General features: G+C 46.0%; 1 protein-coding gene across 1 annotated transcript in view; it reads left to right on the top strand.

The window, feature by feature from the left end:
• Positions 1–71: 71 nt before the first annotated feature.
• The window catches only part of gng12a (guanine nucleotide binding protein (G protein), gamma 12a), a 28,030-nt gene continuing 15,471 nt past the window's right edge, over positions 72–12,630 (top strand). The window contains exon 1 of the mRNA XM_079751143.1: positions 72–420. The gene's annotated coding sequence lies outside the window, so the exon portion shown is untranslated. The remainder of the gene's footprint in view (positions 421–12,630) is intronic.

Here is a 12,630-nt window from a genome sequence, read left to right as displayed (position 1 = left end):
CACGCATGTTCTCTGATCCTCCGCTAGGGGTCGTGGCATCTCGCTTCATCAACCAGACCAAGTTCGGCTGTTCTCGTCACGAAGCCTCAACTGGAAGAAAATAGCCCTGGTGAGGAGGAGACGTCCAGTCAAACCGGGGAGAAAAGTCAACGATAATTAAAGATTATAGATAAGAAGTGAAAGCGGCAAGAGTAGGCAGTAGTGTTCAAGTCTACCGCTTCCATCACTCTCTCGGTGTAAAGACATTAATCCAGTTTTGACTACGCGTATCCGAGTGGGAGCCAGGTCCCCTCCCAGTGTGTTGACGGATCCAGCTGAGCTCCAGGGGACGGAGACACCGACAGGAGGCTGATTGCTGACCCGGACAGGAGCTCCAGGGGAAGGAGACACCGACAGAAGGCTGATCGCCGACCCGGACAGGTAAACGGGGGTCTGGGTGCCTTTTCTCCACCAGCAGCAACAGGTTTGCGCTCACCGACACGCTGATAGAAAACCTTGATTTCCTTGAACCTTACTGTCTGTTACAAGTTGTTATGTTGTATTATGTATTCGCCAACAAGCATTGGGGGCATTATAGTATTTTAACTGAACATATCTATATTTTATTATGTCGTCTTTCCACTGTGATTTGGGTGAAAGTGCTCGCATGCAACAGGTGACTGAACGACTCGACTCGTGTTATATCGTCAGATCATGTTTTTTCCTCCCAGTCATATTTGTCCACATGCCCCACCTACATCTTATGAAGCAGGCTTTAATGTGTACATAATACACCCTGTTTTGTTTCACACCCTATATTCTGAATAGTAGCTGAACCTAGGCGAGGTGACCACTCCTTTCCTAGTAAGGATTTATGTAATAGCCTACACGTACTGTAACGTTAATCACTTCCAGTTCGGCCAGCTTGTGTGTAGTTCACTAGAGACCATGAGACACGGATCATTTGTCTTGAACTGATGGCTAAAATCGAAGGCCCCACACATAGGGACAGTGGCTATGATGTTTACATGCAACATCATCCCAGCCACTGTCGTTGACCCCCCGGCCATTAGGGAAGGACAGAATACAGACAGGCCATTGATAAGTCCAACTCATTAGTACCCTATCCACTGCCATCATCTCTCTCTCTCTCTCTCTCTCTCTCTCTCTCTCTCTCTCTCTCTCTCTCTCTCTCTCTCTCTCCCCTCTCTCTCCCTCTCCAGATTAAAACGGCTTTATTGGCATGGTAAAAAACATTTAAAAATAAGACATTATAATAAACTAAATTATTACCTATTTCCGCTGCACCAGGTCATAGAATGACTTGTCTTTACCAATCTACCTCTCTCTCTCCCTCTTTCGCTGTCTGACTTTCTGTGTCTCTGTTTTTCTCTAACTCTCTCAATCATTCCCTCTCTCCAAATTAAAATGGCTTTATTGGCATGGTAACAAAAATTTTAAAATAAGACGCAACATAGTATTAAACTAGATGAATAATTAACTATTACTGGAGACTAGGTCATAGACATAGATGACGTTTCTTTACCATTCTACTTGTCTCTCTCTCTCTCTATCTCTCTCTCTCTCTTTCTGTAGCTCTCTCTTTATTCATAGAGCAGTGGGCTGGCAAACCCTCTGCATTCACTGTTAGGGCGACATAATGCCTGCATTACTTCCTATAATACCAGTGGTTATTGTGAAAAAAGTTAATTGTGTCTTCAACTCTGGCGTCCGAAACAGGTCACTTAATGTTCAACGCAGTGTGATGTGTGCGAAAGAGCAAGAGTGATGTGGCGATGGTGGATCTGTGTGTGGCTGAGGGGGGGAGGGAAATCTCATGAAATATTCTAATTTCTAGAAATATGTAATACTTTTTTTGTAGGTCTTGGTTGTACTAACTCACCCACTCACTCACTCACTCACTCACTCACTCAACCAATTATCCAAACACACTCATTGGCATCCTCATCTGTTGCACTTTGACCTTTGGTGACCTGAGTGGATGACTGACGCATGATGTATGTAACTGCCATGTCTAATCTTGTCAAGCGTGCACGGTGAACAACAATGTCGCCCACTGCGCTGTTCCTCGCAGCGAACACTGAGCCACTGTGTTCACTCATCAGCTCATGCACCCATTCACCATCACAATAATCCCCCCTACGTCTTAGGGCCTTTGCCATGCTGTGCTGCATTAGGAGAATTCAAATGTGGGCTAGCAAACGTAACAGTGTGAGTGTTAATGCACCAAAAAGTGAATGGTGTGGTCTCAGTTGGGTGCTCTCTGGGGGTTTCCAAGGAAATTGGAGTCTCTTGGGACATTTCCTCTTTCGGGTTTGCGATGAGACACCCCTACGCCCCTCCCTTCAAACACATGCACGCTAACACACGCATACGCACGTCTTACCGTTGAGTCATTTGGCAGACGCTTTCATCCAAAGTGACTTCCAAGAGGTTCAGATCCACAGTCTTGACGAGCAGGTGTGTGTTGGGCGTCTTGCCCGAGCGTGGGTGCAGCAGCCCTGCAGCATGGAGGGAATGAACCCAGAAGCCTTCAGCAGGATGTTGTGGACTCTCTAACCCCCCACGACCCTACCCTAGCCCCCCATGTTCTTTCTTTGGCTTTATGCGTCAGTTGCAAAGTTCCAGATCGCTGTCTAGGAGCGATCACACAGCTATAAAGCCTCCAGGGAGGTTCATCTGTCCTTATCTGCTCGTCTCTGCGCCGCAGTCGTCGTCGTGCCATCACACAAGCCCTTCCTCTGTGTGGTGGTGTTGTTGGTGCACCACGAGACTGCCTGCGGCCCTGTTCTAGTGACTCTAGTGACTCTCATTTAGTAACATCTTTAATGTACTAAATGTATAAAAAGAACAGTGTGTGTGTGTGTGTGTTTCTGTGTGGAGCAGTTCCTTGCTGTTCCAGGGTGGGGGTGTTGGGTGGGGCCGGGTGTGGGGTTTGTGGGGGGGGGGTGGTCATACCACGAGGCTTATGTCAGTGGGACCGCTGATTTCCATGCAAGTTCAGCTTGGAGAAACAGTGGGGGCCATTGTTTTAGCTGCTAGGTGTAGAGACTGCATGCGGTCTGCCTGTCTGTCTGCCTTTCTGCCCACCTATCTGCATTTCTACCTTTCAGTCTGTCTGCCTGTCTGCTTTTCTGTCTGCCTGTCTATCTGCCTGTCTCCATGTACCCCCTTCTGCCTGACTACCCCTCTGCCTGTCTCCCTCTCCGCGTGTCTACCTCTCTGCCTGTCTACCCCTCTGCCTGTCTCCCTCTCTGCGTGCCTACCTCTCTGCCTGTCTCCCTCTCTGCCTGTCGAACCCTCTGCCTGTCTCCCTCTCTGCCTGTCTACCCCTCTGCCTGTCTCCCTCTCTTTGTGTCTACCTCTCTGCATGTCTCCCTCTCTGCCTGTCTACCCCTCTGCCTGTCTCCCTCTCTTTGTGTCTACCTCTCTGCATGTCTCCCTCTCTGCCTGTCTACCTCTCTGCCTGTCTACCTCTCTGCCTGCCTATCTCTCTGCCTGGCTGTCTGGTGCAAGGATTCCATTACAGGAGCTATGTGAAGGCCAAGAATGCAGCCTGACTTGATTTGCAGCTCTTGTAGTCTTTGAGCCTGTGTGTGTGTGTGTGTGTGTGTGTGTGTGTGTGTGTTTGTGTGTGTTTGAGGGGAAGGGCTATAATATCTTCTCTCTTCAACTGCAAGGCACTTGGTCACCGTGGTTTTGTTTATGGACAAGAATGATTGATGCAGGGTTTCCTCTCGAGTGCCAGCCTCCTCGTACATGCACGTATATAGACCCATACACGCACGCACGCACGCACACACACACACACACACACACACACACACACACACACACACACACACACACACACACACACACTCATGCACACATACAGATTCTCTACAGACAGACAGATATACATTACAGACATCTTCAAAAGAGTGTTTCTCTCGGTTAATTAACGTTATGTATAATGTATAATCGTTAGTAATTACCCTTACCCCCCCCCCCCCCCCCCCCTCTCTCTCTCTCTCTCTCTCTCTCTCTCTCTCTCTCTCTCTCTCTCTCTCTCTCTCTCTCTCTCTCTCTCTCTCTCTCTCTCTCTCTCTCTCTCTCTCATAACTGTCATTATTTCTCCACCTCTCTCTCCAGCTCCTACTAGGTAACCAATCAGGTCGAGGACCAGATGGTCAGTGGGACGTGAGTTTAGATGTTTGATTACGACAGCTGTAACAAACGGAGCGCAATATGAGAAATCCTAGGGAATTATACATATTGCTTCACCTTTCTTTGCAAGTATGAGTGTACAGTATGTGGCAATCGTGAGGAACCAGAGATGCTTTAACAGTTTGCTTCAGTGTAGTGCTGGCCTTTTGAATGTATTATGGTTGAGTCTTGCCTCAGTGTTTGGGCTGTGTATTGTTGTTGTAGGCCTACTATGTGAGGGGGAAGAAGCTGAGCACTAGGTTGGTTTGATGTCATAGGGGCCTCAGTGTGTGAGCCTGCTTGTTTAAATCAACAACAGGCATGAAAGAAATTAACTAGTCTCCCCATCACTATCAGGTGTTTTTTTTAATGCTTTCGTAATAAGAAAAAGAATAACTAGAATGACTGGGCTTAATGGCGCATCGTCATAGGCCACTATGCTACTGGCCCTGATACAATTCAAATCTAAACTGTGAGTATAAAAAGAAGCATGATTATTTCAGAGCCCGGGGTGCAGGCCTCAGGAAGCACGCCTCTGTTAGCATGTATGCACTAATCTGATGGAGAGAAAAAACCCAGATGTGCACATTTCCACCGATCGACATCAGGAAAGGGGTTGCCATGGCAACTATCTCGCCTCAATCGAGAGAGAGAGAGAGAAAGAGAAGGAAAGAGAGAGAAAGAGAGAGAGAGAGAGAGAGAGTTGCGGTTGAAGGAACGCTCAGTTCATGCACTTCTGTAGAGAATAACCAGGCTTTAAATTAATCAGCCAGTGAAGCACACACACACACACACACACACACACACACACACACACACACACACACACACACACACACACACACACACACACACACACACACACACACACATGTTCAGAGGTGCATGGCTCCTCTGAAGAGGTTCTGTATGTGGGTCAGGCTTCTCTGTCTGTGGAAGGAAGTCACACACACATCACATTACCTGAAGTAAGACGCACGCCGCCCTGACTCATGCTGGCCTGATGGTGCTGATGACGATGTGGATGACGATACCTGAGATTGCCTCGACTGTGATTGGATGGAGAACAGGAAGGAGATAAGGGGATTTAACGTGTTTAGAGTGTATACCTCGGACAAGCGGGCAAAGTTCCTTGTAACGATGATAACAATATCAGAGTCCCTCTGACGGTCTTCCTGTTGACAGTAAAGAGGCGGGCCAGAGAGGCAGGACAGCTCATCACTGTCAACCGAATCCCACGGTGGATACTGAGCTCCACAGGTGGCCGCCATGTTGGCGTTTATTGCGTTCATTCTTAATTTAAAAGGAAGCGTAAGCAGTCAGTTGGCAATAATGACCTGTAGTTGACTACAACACACTCAACTCACTTTTCTTATTGTGTGTGTGTGTTTGTACATACATGTGTGACGTCAATAAGTGTGTCTCATACATATTCATGCGTATTTGTACGTATAATCGTACGTTTATTTATCTTTAATGTCAGGCCCATGGTGGGAACTATAGCTGTGAAAACACAGTGATTAACCACATGCTGTGTACGGTCATCCTTTGTGTGTGTGTGTGTGTGTGTGTGTGTGTTTAGCACGTTGCATTTCAGTGAGTGGCGGAACCCTCCCATTCAGGGATTCCAGTCAACCGGTTCAGACTAAACTAGCAGAGCATATGCAATATCCATGATGTGACGTAGCTACCCCCATCTGGCTCACCTACACCGGATGATGCCAGGCAGATCCTGCTGGATGCTGATTCGTCCACCCTGATGTTTACCTCTAAAGCACCATCATGTTTACTTTCAGAATGGAAAGTTTGCCCAAAAATAGATTTATGATATCTATTCATTTCCACATGAACACATACACAAACGTACCAGTTCTACCTCTGTTAGGAATGTAGTCATCCAGGTACTGCTGAGATTCAGGCTGATGTATGCAGTCAGTGTCCTGCCGTGGTATATGTCACCTTCATGATGTCAGCAGGGAATACTGCAGAGGAAAAGACTGGAGTGAACAGGGGGGAGTCAGGCCGAAGCTGCAAGGGGCTTTTGGAGGTGTGGGAGTGGGCCAACAAAGCCATGGAGAGGCTAGTAGTGCATAATGGACAGTGAGGAGGAGGAGGAGAAGAAGGGGAGACTCCAGCTGACAAAAGGTTATTTATAAACCCCCAGCAACAATGAGGCTTACTGTAATGTGACCAGCACAACACGCAGAACCCTCTCTCTCTCCCTCTCTGTCTCTCTATGTCACTCTATCTCCTTCTCACTCTATTCCCCACCTGGTGTTTGTGTGTGTGTGTGCATGCACACTTACTTAAAAATATGCTTAAGAACACAAATTCAAACACACACACAAACATCCCCACATATGCATAATGCCTGCAAACACAAACACACACATACATACAAACCACAGCCGAGGGGCTGCAAACACACGCACACGCACACACACACACACACACACACACACACACACACACACACACATATATATATGCACATGCACACACACACACACAGACACACACACTGATTAGCCCATATATCTGCTGGTCGGGGCAAGCTCACACAAGCTGAGCTGACGAAGAGCAACACGCCTGAGAGAGAAGAAATAATAACAGTCACAGCTGTTATTAGATTGCCTTCAAAACAGGAATAAAGTGTTACCTTACAACGTAGAGACACCTTTTTATTTTTTGCTTTTTTTCTACGGATTAACCAACTTCGAAAACAAGTTACTCAACCCGTATTACGCTGCAGTTCTGACCTGTGCCACAGAGTGGCGCCCTCGGATAATATTCCCTTATGGCGTCTCCAGGAGGGTTGGCCTTCTAACAGAGGATTACATTTTGTATCTGCGGCTGTATATGTAAAAGCATTGTTGGAAAACTAAGAAAATAAAAATATATATTTATAGATTCAAACTTTTTGATTGCCGTCAATGGGAAAATCTGTCCGATAAAGTTGTTATAAAACAATTAGTCATGTTATACCACAGCAAAAGCTCTGGAATATTTTAAGCTTTTAGTAAAGTGGGCCTTTAAGTACAAAGTGTTCCAAACTAGTGAACTTTTAACTTTAGTTGCCTGCTGCTTAAAGAGCTTTACAAGCCCAGTTTCAGATGGAGTTGATCAACAAAGCATGGCTTTGGTTGAAGAATAATCTTAATCAGGTAACACATGCCCGTAGCATCACAGCATTCATTAGCTGTCAACTTCGGCCTCAGGCTTTCAAAAGGTTGCCCTGGAGATTGTGACTGCTACAACTTGTTAACTTGCTAATATGAGCATTTTTGTAGGCTAGCATAACCCCCTGTGATCCATACAATCCTCCGTATACATCCTGAATAGGAGTGGTCATCTCTATTGTAGTTCAGTTAAGCTATCGCTATTCATCTCCCCCTCTCTGTTTGCTGACGGCCAGCTGTAGTGCCACCGTCTCCACTCTGCAGATATTAAGGACAGGAAGCCTGCTGCAGGTGTACAGCGACAGAGGATTGGGTTGCTAAGGTGACAGCCAAGACTTGTTATTGATCTGGGCACTTTAGCATTTTTAATGCCAATGGCAATGACACACACACACATACAAACGCACACAGGCACACACACACGCACCATCTGCCACCCTGGCATTGCCAGGTGGTCCAAACATAAGCCTTTGTCGACTGTCAACCATTATATTAACTTAATTGCATTTATACTCACCCAGAGTGATAGATAAGTGGCTTGTGTGCATGTGATGTATGTGTTTTTTTGTCAGTGCTGATAGTGAGAGGCAGTGTGTGCGTGCGTGTGTGTGTGTGTGTGTGTGTGTGTGTGTGTGTCTGTGTCTGTGTCTGTGTGTGTGTTTGTGTGTTTTTATGTGGCGCTTGTGACATGTGCATATGTCGTAGGTCTCGCAGAACGCCTTCTTGTCTTTATTGCTCGCCGTGGCTGATTGTGTGCGGTTGTAGTCCATTTAATGTGTGTACGTTGTAGCTTTAGCAACGGTCAATAGAAACACAGCTGACCTGACTGGCATTCATATTTATGGCAACTGTTTAAGTTGTACAGTAACTTTATGTTATCTGTACATAACTGGGCAGTAGACCTCTACCAAACGGGCCATGTGTTGGATTCCTGAATCTCCTGTCTGGGATTACCTCAATTTATCTTTACATTTACATTACATTTACATTTAGGGCATTTAGCAGACGCTTTTATCCAAAGCGACTAACAATAAGTGCATTTTTTACAATAAGTACATTTGTCATAAGAAGTGAAACAATATATCGCTGTCGGTACAGTAAAGATGTTCATAGAACCAAGTGCAAGTATTACAATCGCTAGGCTAACCCATTCCCCGTGTAAAGCAATGATAGCAGCTACTGTAGATGCTACACAATTATCTTTGTGTAGCATCTTTATGTTTGATGATTGATGTAGCAATAGTGAGAAGCTGTATAGAGGTCAGTCAGTCTGTCAGTCTGTCAATCTGACTCCCCAACCTTTAGAAAAAGTATTCCATTAATTAAGAGGTGTGTGTGTGTACAATTTTCCATCAAAGGCCATCAACGACTTTTCTATTTGGACTTTAAATGATTCCACTCCAACATATCAGTGTTTTTCCTGACCAATCAAATCCCCTGTTTTTTCCGAGCCAGCTTTTCTGTAAAACTCTCCAGGAAGACGCAAGAGGACTTTCCCCTGTCACTGCTAAGCCAATAGGCTCACACATCCACTCCTTATGTCACAATCATCCTGCCCAAATATGGCCACTTCCTCTCCAGGTTTCGAGGTGGGAGTATTCTGCTCATTCCATTCTGCATGGCCAACTTCCTGCCCAACAGGTAAGTAAGGATGTCATTAGAGGTGGACATCCTGTGGAGGGAAGGCACCATCCCCCACACCTTGACACCTACGCTTAGTTTCGTGGGCAAAGTTCACACAGTTACATAATAAGTTTCACATTCCTGATCCTGAGGGGAGAAATCGAGGAGTTTGATGCAGCCTTTCGATGAATCCATCATGTGTGTGATGACAAATAGTTCCGATTTTAAATTTAAAATTGTAAAATTTTAAACAGTCATTGTTTTCTTTGGGGAAACAATGAATGTTCATGATTTGGCCGAGACAGCGCGTGTGTGTGTTTTATCTCCTGTTTTGTTGTGCAGCGCACAGAGGAGATGTCAGTTTGATGGATACCTCAGCCGTTACACTCTTTATTAGTGAATGGGAGTGGGGGGGGTCGACTTGTTTTCCCAAACAAAGGCTGTGTGCAACTGCTAGATGGGACACTGTCTGTGTGTGCTCAGGGAAATGATCTTCAGCGCGTGTGTGTGTGTTTGGCTGCATGTGCATGGGGGCAGGGATGCATGTTCCTCTGTGTCTCTGATTTTCTATGTGTTTGTGTCTCTGTGTTGGTGTCTGGTAGCGTGTGTGTGCATGTTTCTCTCATGCGTTTGTGTGCGTGCATCTTTTTGCATATTTCTGTGAATGTGTGTGTTTCCTTGTGTGACTGCTATTGTCTCTGATTGCGTATGCATGTGGGCACACATGTGTGTGTGTCTGTATTCGTGTGTGTGTGTGCCTGTATGCGTGCCGCGGTGTCTGTGCTGGAAAAAGACTGATCTTCCTTTATACCTGCTTTAATCCACGGGCTGCCCGAGTGTTTTGTCTCCTGTCACACACACACACACGCACGCACGCACACACAGACACACACACACACACACACACACACACACACACACACACACACACACACACACACACACACACACACACACACACACACAAACACGCCCAGGTGTCCAGCGGGATGCACAGTTGTTTGGTTGTGTCTCCCAAGAAATCAGGTGGTGCATAAAAACCACAACTCCAATGATTCATTCAAGTTTCAAAGGACTGAAATCCCTTTTTCTCAGAACAAGCCTGGAGTGATTGATAGTGTAAAGAAGTCCATTTGTGAGCACTGTGGAACAAGGCTGGGCTGTCACTTAGCTCATGGTAGAAAAACAGACTGGGGGTGGGTGGTGGTCGGTGGGTGTTGTACTACACTGTGTCTTTGTGCGGGGGTCCACCTCCGCTGTCTCCCTCTGAGCTCTCTGCCGGTGCGGCTGTGTTCTGCTAGCCTCCGCGCCACGCGCTAGCAGAGGGAGCAAAAAAAAGCGTTCGAAAATCGGTGGAAAGAAAAACAAGGTGCCACCCTTATGAGCCCAGACGAATTGTGTGTGTTGTTGTGAAACACGAGAGAGAGAGAGAGGGAGAGCCCCCAGCCCCCGCCCGGCGCTATTTCCCGACAGTTTTGGGCGAACTAACCGGAGACTTTAGTTTGACGTCAGCTGGTTCTGGGGAAAAGAGACACAGTCTACGACCTCTGGGTCTCAAAGGTAACCCCGTCCCTGCTGAGGAATGGGTCAGTGAAAAGGGAGAAAAACATGAGCAGGGAGGAGGGAGTTTAGTGGAAAACACAGTCTTGTGGGTGTGTGTGGGTGGGTGGAAGGGGAGTGGGACGGGTGGGGCGGTTAAGGAAGTGGCCTGAGGTTGACCCGCCGCGTCTTTGAAACATCCCGGAGATGAAGGGAGTCCCAGTTGTAGAAGGAGACACAATCTATCTAGTGCCCCTTTTAGACAGTCTCAGCTGTGTGTGCATGTGTGAGTGCATGTGTGTGTGTGTGTGTGTGTGTGTGTGTGTGTGTGTGTGTGTGCGCAGTCAGTATAGTTGATCAATTTGTCTCCACTATTTCCCCCCCCCCCAACCCTCTGCTCTCTGTTGCATGCGGTGCAGTTTTTGCACACAAATCAATTCCTCTTTTATTTTGTGCACATGCTTTGTTAATGCTTCACAGAAGCAGAACAGTTTAAAAGTTGTCCTTTTTGTAGTTCCCTCTCTGCCTCTAGGCTGCACATCTCCTCCTGTAATCTCACTTCATAACCAAAACTAACATCTCTTGGTGCCTGGCGTGTCATTCCTGTCCTTCCCCAATCCTGAAGGGGTGGTGACAGCGTGAGCCTGACCCGGGGCATGTTGGCTTGCCTGATCTGGAATGTGTGGATGCTGTTGAACAGGAATGCTCGTCTCGGCACCGGGTTTAAATCGCCTTCATATAAATAACTGGGTACGATTGCGTGTGTGCAGGAAACCGCAAACCAGTTATTCAGGAGTGATAGCAGGTTCTAACATTTGCAATCAAATGTAGGCCTTACAGGAAGCACATCTCCCTGGACAATCAATATCACCCCTGTGAGGTAAACTCCTCCATCCTGGTGCTTCAATCAAGTTAAAACAAATACCTGTATTTATCCATTAATCCTAAAAATAATGCAAATTAGTGTTTTAACCAGGGACAATCAGCAGGACCCTCCCTAGACGATATTCCAAAGATTTTTTTCTGTGCCTTTTATTTTGCAAATGATGCAAATGAAACGATTTCTTTGTGTGATTTTATATTTTGTGTGGTTTTCATTTGGGCTCTACACATCCGTTGTTGTCTGCCATTGTTATTTAAATGAACATAGCTGAACAGGAAGTAGTAATGGCCAGGTCGTGTCGTACGAAATACATATCCAACACGTTCTACAAATTCGATAAACACAACCGCAGTAATCGAAAGCCACAACAGAATTGCAACGCCACAACACGCATGCAAAAGCCACAAAACTAATGCAGAAGTCACAACACAAATTAATTATCCATAAAATAATAACAGAAGTGAGCATCAACCGATGTTCAAATGAAGGAAAAGCTTTTTTAGTCAACCTTATCAAGTATCGGGTGGAGCAGAGATAATTTTTTTTGCCCATCTATAGATTCAGCCATGTACTTTTGGCATCTACATTTGGCAGTTGGCCTTTAGTGTCCTTTCATAGCGTTGCTTTCTTCTTCCCTCTCTGTCTTCTGATTGGCCACTTACCCGTTACATGACCTTGTGTTGGCCTTTAGCCTCATAAAGATACCGCTTGTCGTCCTTACATGGTCATGGGAACCCTAGCGCTGTAATATGCACTGCCTGAAGAGTACGGTGTGAGCTGCAGCTTTCCACTGAATTGTATTCCTGCTATTGGCATCTCGTAACTGCCTGAGGTGTATGTCAATAATATACTTAGAATTTCTCTGCGTAGAAAATGCATAGAAAATAAAGAGCATATTATTCTGCTGATAGGGACAACAATACACTAATTCAGTGGCAATACGCTCCAAGCTACAGAATGTATGTATGTGCATGTCTGTGCCTGGGCTTGTGTGTGTGTGATTGTGTATGTCAATAATATACTTACAATTTCTCTGCGTAGAAAATGCATAGAAAATAAAGAGCATATTATTCTGCTGATAGGGACAACAATACACTAATTCAGTGGCAATACGCTCCAAGGTACAGAATGTATGTATGTGCATGTCTGTGCCTGGGCTTGTGTGTGTGTGATTGTGTGTGTGTCTGCTTGAATATGTGTGGATCTTATCTAGCACAC

Source organism: Pollachius pollachius, assembly GCF_949987615.1.
Source record: "Pollachius pollachius genome assembly, chromosome: 14".
Lineage (NCBI taxonomy): Eukaryota > Metazoa > Chordata > Actinopteri > Gadiformes > Gadidae > Pollachius > Pollachius pollachius.
This window is presented reverse-complemented; position numbering and strand designations above follow the sequence as displayed.